Below are 14,235 nucleotides of genomic sequence, written 5' to 3'. Positions count from 1 at the left end.
CTCCTTCGTTCCCGAGCACCCCCTCTATTCGTTGTTCGCCGTTCTTGCTCTCCGCCGTGTCGTACTCTACCGTCGGTTCATTCTTTCCCGTGTTTTCCACCCCCCTCGCGGCCACCAGCCAGCCCTCTCCTCCCTCCCGTCCCTCTCGTCCCTCCCGTCCCTCCCGTCCCTCCCGTCTTCGAGTCTCTCTCCCTCGAATCTCCTCCGGTCGCTCGTCGGCTTCCCCTCTGCTCTTTGTTTCTCTCTCTCTCTCTCTCTCTCTCTCTCTCTCTCTCTCTCTCTCTCTCTCTCTCTCTCTCCGTCGTCGGTATCCCCCACCCTCTCCCTTCTCGTATCGCTCTCCATCTCGTCCGTCAGCGTCTCCGTTCGTCCCTGTTACTCCCTGTTACTCCCTGTTCCACCCTGTTCCACCCTGTTCCACCCTGCGCACCGATCTCGGTCCGATCCGCGCGGTCTCCGACCTCTCTCGCTTCCACCCCCGACGAATCCCTCTCTCTTGGTCGCGCCTCCTCTCGCTCTTTCGTAGCGGCCCTGCAAAAACAAGCATACGCCGATCCCCAGTAGCACCCTGGTACACAGACCAGGCCAGAACGTCACACCGGGTGGCCCTGGTACCAGGTGTAACGTGGCTCTTCTCGCCGTCGCGACGTCACACACGGACGTCGTGTCACGTGCTAGCTGCGCGTGACGCGCTACGTCACGAGCTGACCTCCAATTTCATCGTCCCCCGGACCGAGCGGAAATCGGCCCCGACCGATCGTACGGGGATTTCGAGGTTAGGCCGCGACGATCGGACACCGTACGCGGGACTCGATCGGTGGTGTGAGTTCACTCTGCGCAGCAAGCATGCCTTCGAGGTTCAGGACTTCCTCGTACGACGATCCCGGTGTCCAGTGCGCGACACTAGTGACGAACGATTACGAGTGAGCCGAACGTTCGCGATCTATCCGTGACGCGGTTCTCGCTAACGAACTTGCTCGATCGAGTGCCGAATTCGTGCGTCGAATCGAGGAAACGACCACCGGGGACCACCGGGGCTTTGCTTCGAGTATCGTGCACGGAGATACCTAACGGGATCCAAGGGTGCTCGGAAAGGTGCTTCCGGGTAACCGAACGTTGGACCAGTCCCACCTTTCGTTCACCGTAGCGAGGATATCGAACCGTCTTTAATCACGTCGGCTCGGCCGATCCGAGAACTTTTCGGACTCTGTCGGAAAGTTGTTCCGGTCGGGGGATTCGAAACGGAAGTACACGGATCGGACGTGCGAGGCTTTGATCCTGTTCCTTGGAATCTCGGTGTCCCGCACGTGCTCGAAGGACACTCTCGAATTTCGTGCTCAACGCGAGTAAACAAGTTCGCAAAGATATCCCGGTGAATTCGGCTAGTCGAACGACGTACCGGCAAAGGACCATCGTCCATGTACAAACACACGCGGGTCGCTGAAATAAGGAGCAAGCGCGTCACACAGGTCATTTAGTCGGTCAGTGGACGTCGTCGCGCACGCATCTCCAGGAGACGCGTCGTCCTCTCGTTCGGTGTGCATGTGCGTATTGTTATCGCGACTTGTTTACTCGGATCAGTGGTGACCAGAAATACCGGGGTTTATCGCGTTTTCGGAAGTGAATCGAGACGAGCCGTGCTTCGGACGACCAATCGCTTCGAGCACGAGGATAGGATACAACGTACAAGATTCGGGGGCCAGCTCGGGGAATTCCTTATCGACGTTCACCGGTAAGTTTCCATTTTACGATTATTTTCACGACACGTGACTGCCAAACGGATCGAAACGATTCTCTCTGCGTCAATTTTTACGAATATTTCGGAGCGACGGGAAAGAAATTCTACTCGAAATTATTCCAAGACGACGTATTCGAGCGATTGTGTCGTTTCGCGAAGTCAGACATTCGGTAGAAACGTCGTTTGCACTCTACGTTACGTTTGTTCGTTATTTTTTCTCAATTCGACGATATCCCTGATTATAGCGTTTCGCGCGGTACAGGTTAGGTTCGCGACGGGATCAAAATTTATCTCACGATTGTTCCGTTATCGTGCAATTTATCTTCAACCGTTTTCTTCTTCCTTTGATCTTCGCAACTCGCATTTTGCGTAATTTTTGCGCAATATTATTGTTACGCGCGAATAAAACACTCGGTGCACAAAGTACTCGACAACCCGTATATATAGTACGCGGTTGATTTTTTATCGCGCGAGCGAGTTCGATTTTCCGACTCTACGCGAAACTGGATTGAATTCTAATATTCTTTTGTCCAAGTTTTAATTGGTTGCGTTTGTTCGTGTTTGTGCAACAGTTCTGAGCTCGTATTTGAAAGCAGCCTCTGGTTGCAGCTAGCCTTTCCGCGCAATTATTCTTTGCGGAACAATGTGTGTACATTGTAACTGTGTGTACAATAAGGGCGTATAATGATTAAAGAGAACGAAATATAAATTTGGCTCGTTATCGATACCGTGTCGAGGAAAGTACAGCTTCGAACGTAATACCGTAAAAAGTTACGTAAACACGAAAACGTACGATATAGTTCGTAACTGGTTACCTTAACGTATATTCGTGTAACAACGGTGCAATAAAAACGTTGCACGACGAATATTACTATTTATAAACTTGTAACTTTAAAAGTACTCGGACCCAATTTGAACGCCAGATATTTCATTGCGCGAACAATTATGGTTCGTCCCGAATTCGCGATACAAACGCACGATCGAATCCGTAATCATTTTCCGCGGACGAGTTCGGAAATAAATCTGTGCAGTTTCCGTAATTTCTATCGAGAGCAACGAATTCGAATTAAAGTTTGCGGTTCGCTATCGGCGAGTTTTCTTATTTCGGCGTGGTCTTCCTTTGGTTGTTATTCGCGAGATAAGGAGCGTGGTTGTTTCTTGGATGAAAATGGAACGGCAATCTTGTTTACCAGTCGGGATGCTGCATTCTGTCGTGTGCCTACGTCTTTTCCAATATCGGGAATACTTTTCGACTGTCTTCAATTTTCCCCTCCATTTCCATTGGCCTTCCAAAAGTTTCTCGGTCGCGCGACTCGTTTCGCGATTGATCGGGAAAAGTGCTTCTTACCTTTCCGACGATAAAGAAACCCATATTCCTCTATTATTCTTTCAACTTTTCCATGTCGGATGGAGATTCGGAAAGATCTAAAACTATTCGCCGACGCGAATAAAAATCTCGGTTCTTCCGCGAAGTATTATAGAAGCGAACGCGAAGAACGGTATATAAAGTTTTTTACAATTTTCGACACCTCTCCTCGCAACGAGCAATGTTCGCTAGAATTTCTGGAACTCGGCATCCGGGATGAAACACCACGCGACTTCGTATTAATATCGGTGAGACCGCGTCTCAACGAGACGCAATTAAAACGCAAATAGAACAGCGTCAAACTTCAAACGTAAAGGGAACTTTACAAGTCAAACTCTCAAGAATGTAACTTGGAACTACTGATGTTTCAGCGTCACCTTTTACACACCCTAACCTTGGCTGAGGTTGCAACGATGACGAGGATACGATTGTTTGACCGGGGAGAGTATCTAAGGCTCGAAATTTAGTCAAAGCCACGACCGTGACGTCGTTCTGTGTAAAGTAGAGTTTGACTGAGTTAATATGTCTTTCGACTGCGAGTAAAGCTCCTCGGATATTGGTGGCGTACAAACAGAAGGCACAGAGGGTCGAGGCGTAACGCGAGAACGGATTCGTATGCCTCTCGAAGACACTTTTCATCGAATATCGATTTTACCGGACGTCGGTCCATCGGAGAGTGGGTCTACGAGACGCGCGATTTTCGGACAACGTAAAATCTCAGCTGCGTTTCGGCGCGTCGAAATGAAACCGAGACAGCCGTCGAGCTTTGCGTTTCGAGCTGTCGGCTATCTTTGTCTTTGCGAGCGGAAGTCGAGCGTAACATCGATAAAACGATCACACGCGTTTCATCCCTCGTAACGTTCGCGCTGCTGGTCTTCGATTAATCGCCGTATCGTTGTTAATTCCGAGGCTTGCCGGCGTGTCGCTGAAAATATGGCGTAACGGCGGGGTGGAACGTTTCAGACAACCTGGAAATGCACTCTGTTGCTCCGCGCTTTGCATATCTAGACATTGTATATATCAAGTTATCCTTTGTACATCACGACTGACGGGGAACTGGCTTCATTTATCTTGCTCCCCTTTACATACAGAAGTGCACATGTGCGCCTCGATCACTCCCCCTCTCTCTCTCTCTCGTTCTCTCTCTCGTTCTCTCTCTCGTTCGCTCTCTGTCCTTGCTCTATTCTCTTTCTCGTGATTTTTCAACCGGACGATCCTTCACCGTTGGCACTTTGATTACGTTTCTACGTTCTCTGAATACCAGCAGCGGTTATACGCATAACGGGGTACTCTCTCCCGCTCGGCTCGGAGAATTGCGAGCGTGAAATCGAGAATGTTGCCGCGAGATTTTTCGTCGCCTTTCTGCAGGCATTTTTCGCGATCGATTTTCGACCACGATGGCGAAAAATGTTCCGGCGATCCTTTTGTGCTCGGCTGCGGACGATGAAACGCGCGCCCCGGTCACAGTCATCGGCTATCCCTCTCCTCGCTCCGTGACAACAGTTTTCTCGTTGTCGGGTATTTGGAAAGTAATTCCTTCGACGGTTGTTTAGCAGCTAGTGACGCGCGTTTGGATTTTCCTAGAATCGTAACAAATTTCGGGACAAATACCGAGAACAATGGCGATCGGTAGCATCGAAAAGTCGAAACTTGGAAGGGTCGTTTCTTGAACTCGAATTCCTTCAAAGGAAGGGTCGTTTCTTGAACTCGAATTCCTTCGAACGAAGGGTCGTTTCTTGAACTCGAACCTGTAGATTTTCGCGAAATCGCGCCGGGGGACGTATCGCGAAAGTTTCTCGTTACTATTGAAATTTCTAGCTCGATCTTAACGAGGAAACGAAGACCGACTTAATTGCTGAAAACCATTCTTCGCTACGAAGGAACCGCTAAGCCGCGGAAATTCTCCTCTTCCGACAGCGAGTCGGAGCGAATCACCGATTTCGAACTTTCCCGAAGGAAATGGATCTTTCTTGGTTCGTCGCGAGCGGCCACATTGATTTTACGGTAGCTCGCGGTAAGTTCGCGGTGGCGAAAAAGGTCGCTACGCGAGAACTCGGGACGACTATCGTTTAAAAGGCTTTCGTTCGCGGATGGAGCGGAATTTCGTAGACGCGCGAGACGAGCGAACAAAGCCGATCGCGTGTGACTCCGTCTACGAATCGAACGTCGGATAATTCGCGCGGAAGTAATCGAACGATCGTGGAAAAAGGCGAGTATGCTCGAGACTCGGGCCCCGCCGCGATGTTTGCTCAAAGGAAATTAATTCTTCGGAATCCCAAAGGGTTTTTTGTACGGCGACGCACCGCGACACTAATATTTGCTCGGCGCACACGAGTCGCGGCGAACACGCGAGCCCCAGCCGGAAAATCCGCTGGGTGCCTTTCATCCTCGAACGCGGTGCTATCGGACCGTTTAATTAGGGGAACGCTCGATTGCATAATTGACTGGTTGCCGTCTGCGTCGCGATAATGAAAAGCCGACTCCTTGTCACCGGTTCTCGTTGCCGTTCGCGAAGCCAGGATCGCGAAGCGAGCGTTCTCGAACGGTTCTCGTCCTTTTGCGGACGGAGCCTAGCGATCGGTAAGTCCTTCACCGCCAAATATCGAGAATAAGTGTACGCGAACGAACTTCCCATCGAATATTATATTATTTCGGATCGATAATTTTGTAGCTTCCCTCGGTCGCGATGGTTGTTTACATTATTCGTACCTTGTACACACGTGCGCGTACCCCGATCGAACGGCGAACAATCGTATAAACACGATTCAACCGTCATAATTATCAATTCGATGTTTCCAACCGAGATTTATTTTGTTCGAATTAATCTTCTTGCTCGGTAACAATATACGTACATTAGCAGATTAATTAAATAGATTATCGTGGCGCAGTTGTTCTTCAATGAACGCATCAATTTCGTTTAATTCCATTTGCAGCTACGTAACATTTATGCGTAAGTATTATCGGTTTATTACCAGCGACTCGCACGTGTAACACTTGTATGTTATTTAACGACAAACGTGCTAGGCAGTTGTGCAATATTCAATGGAATTATACCAGGATAACGAAACATTGATTATTATACGGAATGGAATTAACAACGGGTGGTAACGTAGCTTTTACGAAATTCCTTGGTGTTTTACGGGATCGTCACCTTCGAAAATTCCGCAGCGATTTTATCGATGTTTATATTTTCGGTGTTTCCGGTCGGTCTCTCTGGGCTCGCTCGATTTTCGTTCAACGACGGTCCTTTTGTTCGAAACGAACAACGCTTCGGTGTCGAATGCAAACGGTAACTTTGTTTTTGCGCGCATCCGAAAGCGAGGCCGAGGGTTTTTCGAGCCGGAGCAGCTTCCCCTCGGAATCACGAGGTTCATTTCGTTCGTCGGTCCGTCGGTCCGTAGGAGGAATGCACGTCACCGTGAAGAGAAATTCCGTGGGTGTCGTCGAGGGAAAAAGCGAGCGTTGTATTCTCGGTTTTCCGTGGCACGATCAAAATGGATTGAGACGCGCGACGGAAAAACCTCGCGGAGACACTTGGCCCATTCGTATCGGGAAACATCAGGTGGTCCTTGCGGGCCGGGATTCCTCACGGAGTTTATGCGAGATAATTTCCAGCGGGCGGGCATTCGTCAGTGTCATCCCGTCGGTAAAAGAAGCTCCGTAATAGAGGAAAAAAGCCGACCGGTCGCTCGCTCGGACAACCGACGACCCGTTGCTACGGCTCGATTCGACGGCTTTTCCGACAGGTTTCTTCTTCCCTCTTCGCGGTCCGTTTCCCCGAACCGCGACCAGACGAATTGTTAGCGGTAGGTAGCGACGGTAGCGGGTTTAATTTTTCATTTCTGTCGCGTTCTCGGTACTCCTTCCGCCCTCTGGGCCAAACGATCTCGGTGTTCTCGGTGTTCTCGGTGTTCTCGGTTCCCCGTAGAGATCGGCCGAGACTCGACGAGTTATATGCGCGTACAACGTGGGCCAAAAATTCACCGAACAAACGGAACCGGGGAGGCTCAACCGCTGCGAACGCGACAAAAATATAAAATAACGAAATTCTATCGGAGACTTGCTAATCGAGAAACATTGAACATCGATCTAGTAAACGTGTACCTAACCGATAACCGATGTTTCGTTATTCGCTAGACAGCTACCGCGATTCGTTTTGTACAGAATACAATGTCGGTCACTCTTCGCTATCGGGACTATTGTTCACGTTACCGACGTAAACGACCGTTACAACGAGAAATACGCAGATACGATTTTTCGGGGGTATTATGTTCGTTGCGTTCGTTTGGAAAGCTCGATTTTGTTATTCTTGTCTACGTTGGTCTACGTGGTAGCAATGGCGGTTAGATCGTATCGCGAAGGTGATCGTCGTCAGAGGAATGTTTACATACAGAAACGCGCGAAAGTCGATAACGACAAGCGTTCCTAGAAAATCTGGCCACGGAGCGGGGATGCTAAGAACACCTGGCAAGGATCCTGTTAAATTCCACGGCAGTCACAGATTCTCGGAGCTATTGTCTTCGAGCGTAAATATTTCTAACGTACGAATTGACCTTTTTCTTGTCTTTGGACGGCGCTCGCGCATTCTCGGTTTATTCGGTAATGTTCGATCCAGTCGTATACTATACAACGAGGATAATCGTAAATTCTAATCGGGATTTTGTCCTAATCTATCGTCGAGACTCCAGGTCCAAGAGTCGGAATAGTATCCATCCCTTGTTAGCGTTGGGATTAAGAATTGTGTCTCCGTAGAGTCTACTTTGACGCGAATTTACTCGTTTGCGACCAGCAGGGCTTCAAATTTCAATCAGAAGTCGAAGGACTCTTCTCGCTTCCCAATAGCGAAGCTATTGTCGAGGCCTCGACGAGAGGTTTGACGATCGCGACACAGATTTGTCTTCTTTTCCATCTTTGATCGGAAGAATCTCTACGAGTCTTTCGGTATGTTCATTTTATTCGTTCGCGGAGAAATTTCAATGCTGTTCGGAACTTGGAGAACTCTTCTCGATTCCGAATAGGGATCGATCTCTGTTGTCGAGGGCACGATGCCGTTCCCGACGAGCACTGTCTCGCGAACCGGTCGAAAGCCCATTCGAGAAGTTTCGAGCACCGAGTGGATTTTTAATTCGTTTACAAAGGACGGCTGGTAATTACCGATGGACGGAGAGAAATTGCCCGGTCATTGGAAACGGGTTAAGTAAAATGTAAATGACCTACCGAGGTGATCCGTGGGCCGAGCGAGTGCCGTAGAAAAATGTTTTCCTCGCGTTCAAGGCTGTCGCGCTTCGAATCGTTTGCGCCACGTTGCTGTTTTATCGTTGATTATCGGTCTCGTTAAGTTGCGTAACGCTTTTTGCCTTTGGCTCGAGCGTAGAACCCTCGACGATATTTTCAAGCGACCGTAAATCGATGGCTGTTCGACAAAGAGGTAGAAGAATGGGAATCGCAAATTGCAACGATTTCTGGGCGATAGATTGGCCGCGTTTTGAGAGATGGAAGGGAAATTGATTTTTTATCGTCGGCCGAACGGCCCCGTTTCCACAGAAGCTCGGTGTTTTCGGTTTTGCGAAACAGAGAATAGATATTGTTGCCTTTTGTTTCGGGAGCTGCAGAGGAAATTGCGTTAGACGATATTTTAGCGCCGCTGAATCTATTAAGCGGAAGCTATTAAAGCGAAATATTTACGGTCTTCGGCTATGCGGGCTTGAATTTCGATTATCGCCCGATTTTGCCAATTTTCACATTTTCTCGTCTTACCGTCGCGCGTTGATTCATTCGAATACTCGCCGCTTCTTTTCGGTTCGGCGTTTTATTTCGCGCGTTCGCTGTATTTGCGAAACCGTTTCAAAAAAAATTTGTACGCTTCGATAGGTTCGAAAGTCGCGCGAAAAGCAACGACAACCGACTCGCTTCTCTTTTCGTTCGCTCGTGTAAAGCGAACCGAGCCTTTTGCGCGTTAAAACAAATATTACATTTTGCTCGTTTTGCGTTTGGGAAACAGAAGCACGGTCGCGCGAATAAACGGTAAATTAAAATTCCGTGTCGAGGTAACATAATGCCTCGAACGTGATACTAAAAATTCATTTCGCGAACCGAAACTCCTACCGCTCGCGATACAGACCGAATAAAACACACGCGAGGATAGTAATTATTCGACTTAATTGTTCGAAACTCGTTTAACACTTTCGTTTCGGGTAATTTTCATTCGATGCGTACTTCAATCCGGCGTATTTTTCGGAATTTGGCGCGATATCGTAAAGATCGTCGATAATTTTATTCGATTGAATTCGTTTCGAAGTAGTCGAATAATACGAAACGTCCCAATTTTCGAAACGAGTGTATCAACGATTGCCGGTGAATCGTTCCGAAGAAGACTCGGAGTACGGAAAGGAAAACTTTGATCGTTTAAAATTGTACTCGTAAACGGCTAATAAAGAATCAAAGAAGACGATACCGGTAACGAAATTTTCTCCCGCTCGCTCGTTAGAAACGATGAAACGACTGACTTCGGAATGAAACGGATCTTGACGTTTCATCTTTCTGTGTGTGTGTTTTTTTACGGCCTAATGGATAAAATAAAGGATTCCGCGTGGAAAAAGGACACGGTCCACGGTCCTGTAATTTAAGGAAATAAATTGAAACGTATTTGGAGCGGGGAAAATCCCTCGGAAAAATTCTGCTTCGATAAATATCCTGCGGCGATGGAAAGACCGGTCGAAATCGGCGTCTCGACAAGCGCGCAACCCTTGGTCCCTCATTAAACGAAGTTTTTGTGCTTTTTTCGTGGTTCCAATTAAGGTTGCAGTTCCACGCGATGGTCGTGCTTAATCTCCCCTTCGTCTCGCGTTTCTTCGACCGTTCTGGGATTAGCGCGGAAACCATGGGGAAACTCGAAAAGACTGGATCGAGGGGACACGTTGGACCACAGAGGCTTGAAACGTCACCGGGACGTTGGTAGTTTAACAATGTGGCTCGACCGATTTTCAATGCTCGCTCTGTACACCCGGTGTCTCGTAAAGTGCGCTTCTGGCGGCCAGAGGGCGATTTTACGCGAAAAAATAAACGGGGAAACGCGGTATAACGTTTCATCGCGCGAGGCTTCGTCCCGGGGAAATCGAGTTCGAGGATTCGTTAGAAAGCTCGCGCGATTCGGTACGCCGCGTCTGATCATCGTTCGTCGTTTCTACTTAAGTCGGTGCTGTGCAGATAAACGGTTCGGTGTTGTCTCTTTGAGCCGGTTCTAACCGTTTGGAAGATACGCGGTAAGATCGATGAGAAACGGAACAGCGATTACCGACTAACGAACAGACGCGTATTCGAACCTAATTAAACAGTTTGCGCGTACTTCGCGAATGTTCAAATTCGATTGTCCTCGGAACGGAGTCTCGCGCGGATAGATTTTATTCTACTTTCTTCTCGGCCTTTTCTCCCTTACTCGGAGGAGATTCAACCCGCGCGTCTACCAAAAGATTTCCAACTAATTATTTACCAGTGAATTACGGCTGACAAAATTCCAAAGGACGATTGGCTCCAAGTAGGACGTTTTAAAGGTTATTTACCGGTTATTCGGTTTAAAATTTAAACCGAATTGAAACTTTTCGAGCGCGATAATATTCTGGACGCCTCGTTCGAAGGGAGTAAAATACTTTCGAGAGTCGTTTCGAGATCGAAACTGTCGCGAAACAAATTCTTGTTAGTTCGAAATCGCTGGAGGTTTACCGAAACGAATGGCCCGTGAAGTTCGGAATGACGCGAAAGTATTTTATAATGACAACGCGGGGTTGCGTGTTGCGATATTCAAGCCGCAATTTCTGTAAGAGCACCACGCGATATCGCATTACTTTGAGACGGCGATCGCGTTGCTCGAAGATTTTACAACACGAGCCACGCCGAGATGGTGTTTCATTATCGAGCTCCGAATAGAGCGATATTTCAACGATATTATCACAATAAATTAGAACTTGTTTCCCTCGTAGTTTGAAATTTTCACCTTACTTTGTAAAAGGATCCATCGAGAGCTACGGGAAACGGCGTAAAACGATGAAAGATTGGACATTACTCACCTCTCGGGAAGTTACGGGCCTCTGCGAGAACGTACGTTCTCGAATCCGCGATTACGATTAATTTCTCCGAACGGAGTTTATCGATTTTTTCCCCGCAAATGAGGTTGGGTCGCGCGAGACCGAGTCGAAGGAAACAACGTCTCGGAATTGCGTCGCGAGAACTCGAGAGTCGATTATCAACCGGTTGCGGGACAGTCGAAGCGCGCACGGTGGAACTCGAGACTATTTAATATTAATTTATCTTAATGAGATTCCGGGGGCGGAACGGGGTCCTCGTTACCGGACGTCTTCGAACAGAAACGAGCTAGGCGCGTGCGAGAACCTTACAGAGTTACAAAGATAGCATCGGCGACGAGGAGAATATAATTGAACGGCGTGTAAAGGGTTTCGCGCGCAGCGTCGGCAAAGGGAAGACGAAACCAACGGCGACGTCCCTTTGAACGGGGGACGAAAACGATGTCGCTCGAAAAAGGCGAGTGCAACCTCGACGACGATAATGATTTATTAATAAGCCCGGGATGGCCGTCAAGTATAAGATCCGAAAGAGGGAGAGAGAAAGAGAGGGAAAGAGAGATAACGGGGGTGGAGCCAGGAGGGTCTTGAGAGTCAAAGTTGTCTTTGTGCCGTCGCCGGGACGCTTCCTTCCTTTTTCGTCGCGACGACAGAGCCCGGACTAGGTCGATGAACAGGATGGCAGAGATGAAAGAGAACGAAGAACGCCCCGGGGGTTCTGATTCCGTACCGTACAACGAGACATCTTACGCCCCTGCAACGGTTAACTTCATATTTGTTGACGGCAGGAAGCTAACGTGAATGGACCGGGTTGCCTCTGCGCCCAGGGGATTAATTCTCGACTGGAAGGCAGTTTTTAACGATTCTCGAGTCGCTGGCTGGGATAAGGTCTCTCTCCAGTCATTATTACCGTCTCTGTATAAGGTGAATAACTACTGTTGATCCCTCGGGCTGTTATTTAGTTTTGCAGAAAAATTATCGAATAATCTTCCTTAAGGCGCGATTAAAAGCAGACACTCGAAATTCGAGACCGAGCCACTATTCGCGGAGACTAAGTCGCCCCCCGGAGCTCGAAGAATTAATTCTCGGACGAGAAGTCTCGAAATTGATTCTCGAATCTTTTACCGAGGTACGGTTCGCTCGGCGAAAAAAAAAAAATTGTCGAACGTTCCGCTTTAACGCGCCGCGAAACGTGTATTCCTTAAAGTAAAGAGAGTTCCGCGGATAGAGCACCGGATTGCCTCGGAACTCGAAGAATTAATCGCTGGCGAGAGAAACGAATCTTCCGTTGCATCTTTCGGTCGGTTGATTATTATTTCCGAACCGGATAGACCACCGTTGTCGGTCGTAGTCCTAAGAGAATTTATGTAACGTTTTCCGCTTTCGAGCTTGTTCAAATTTAGACTTTGAAAGTTGGAGGCTCCGACAGAAGCGCAGTGTCTGGGTTATTCTCGTGCCCAAGGGATTAATTCTCGACAATATTGTTCCACGGTACGTTGAACCACTTGTATTCTTTGGAGTTCTTCGGGACGTTATCGATTCCCCGGGAACAGAGATATTCTACTTCGATGCCTGAATATAGATTTCTAAAATTGGAGACAAATTTTAACAAAGAGTCGTCGCTTGCTTCGACGAGTGCGATCGTTGTACGCGTATTCTTTTCGGTGCGAGTCTCGTGGCAATTATAAACAAAGTCGATTATTCTTAAAAGCGGGGTCGCCGTTACGAGTACAGTTTCCAATTTGCCTCCTGTGTCCTCTTTTTAATGGACCGAAAACTTCTAAACGAAAAGCTTCGGTGCGAGAAGTCTTCGATAAACAACGAAAGAACGGAGAACGCGTATCGAAAGGAAACAATACATCGCGTTCGCGTTCGAAGCGAATACGCGAGGTTAAAATTTTTTCCTTCGAACGATTCGGTGTTCGCTTGGAGTGGCCACCCTCGTTCTAATTTGATCCCACGAGTGTTTGCAAATTTCATCGAAGTTGGCGTTCGAGACGAAACCAAGGGGCACATTGTGCTCGGAGAGTCGAGATGTCTTCGCGAGTTCGTCTTACTCCACTTCTCGCTCGTTTTCCAACTTACACGTAGAGTCGATCTCGTTTCGAATCGAACGACTTTCTCGATCGATCCCACTTGGAACGAGCGTGGCCAACGAGGAGAACCGAACCAACGACTCCGAGTAATTTTACGAAATTGTTGGACTTTTGTAAGATCAACCACGGGGAAAAAGTTTCGAGTCCCTCCTGTAAAAACCCTGTGGGAACACTACACTCCGGGATGACCGTTTAAACGATAAGCTCTCGCTCTTTCCGCGCATAGAGAGCGTCGCTCGTATTTCGAGCAAGGTATGTCCGACCACGGACGAGACACTTTCACTCACGACTCGTATCGTTACAGCGATACATCGCGGCAAATATTTCGACAACGTCGCTGCACAGAGCGTACCGAAAATATCGTTTCGACTAGAAATTTTTCGAGCAAACAAAAGCTTCCTAAATGTATAGAAATTTTTAACATTTTTGTTTCAATATCGTATCGGGTACGTTCGAAGCGCGGCTGGTCAAATAAAAAGTATCGATCTCGATGCACATAAACGTCGAAATAAATTAACAAGTTTACGGTACAAACATTTTTTATCTCTCAGGACTCGGCACGGGTCATATTGGCGGCACGATGCGTCCGACGATGATCGATCCGTCTCCGCTTGCGTCTTTTATCTCTTTCGCTACATTCGTACAGGGAATATCGCAACAATTGTTTCCAAAAGGGATCATCGGAACCTATAAAAGCTTCGAGAACACGCATTAACTTCGCAGGTAAGCTTCGAAACGTAAACGATGGAAAGAAAAGCATATTAGCGGATTCGCCGAGAAAACGATGAACTTTCAACTCTTTCCAGGAGTGAAAAAAATTTATCCGCTTAATAACGAACGTTACTTTAATATGCAGCCGCACGAATGTACGCGGGGCGAGGAGCGGCGAATAAAAATGCGAGGTTTCTTGCATAAACAGAAAGCAATTAGCAAAAATACACCGAGAATATGCGCTACGAG

General features: G+C 48.0%; 1 long non-coding RNA gene across 1 annotated transcript in view; it reads left to right on the top strand.

The window, feature by feature from the left end:
- Window positions 1-864: 864 nt before the first annotated feature.
- The window catches only part of LOC143149122 (uncharacterized), a 134,825-nt gene continuing 121,454 nt past the window's right edge, over window positions 865-14,235 (top strand). Inside the window, exon 1 of the long non-coding RNA XR_012992704.1 lies at window positions 865-1,732. This is a non-coding gene — a long non-coding RNA (uncharacterized LOC143149122). The remainder of the gene's footprint in view (window positions 1,733-14,235) is intronic.

This window comes from Ptiloglossa arizonensis, chromosome 7, assembly GCF_051014685.1.
Source record: "Ptiloglossa arizonensis isolate GNS036 chromosome 7, iyPtiAriz1_principal, whole genome shotgun sequence".
NCBI lineage: Eukaryota > Metazoa > Arthropoda > Insecta > Hymenoptera > Colletidae > Ptiloglossa > Ptiloglossa arizonensis.
Note: the sequence above shows the minus strand (reverse complement) of the source record. Positions and strands in the feature narration are given on the sequence as shown.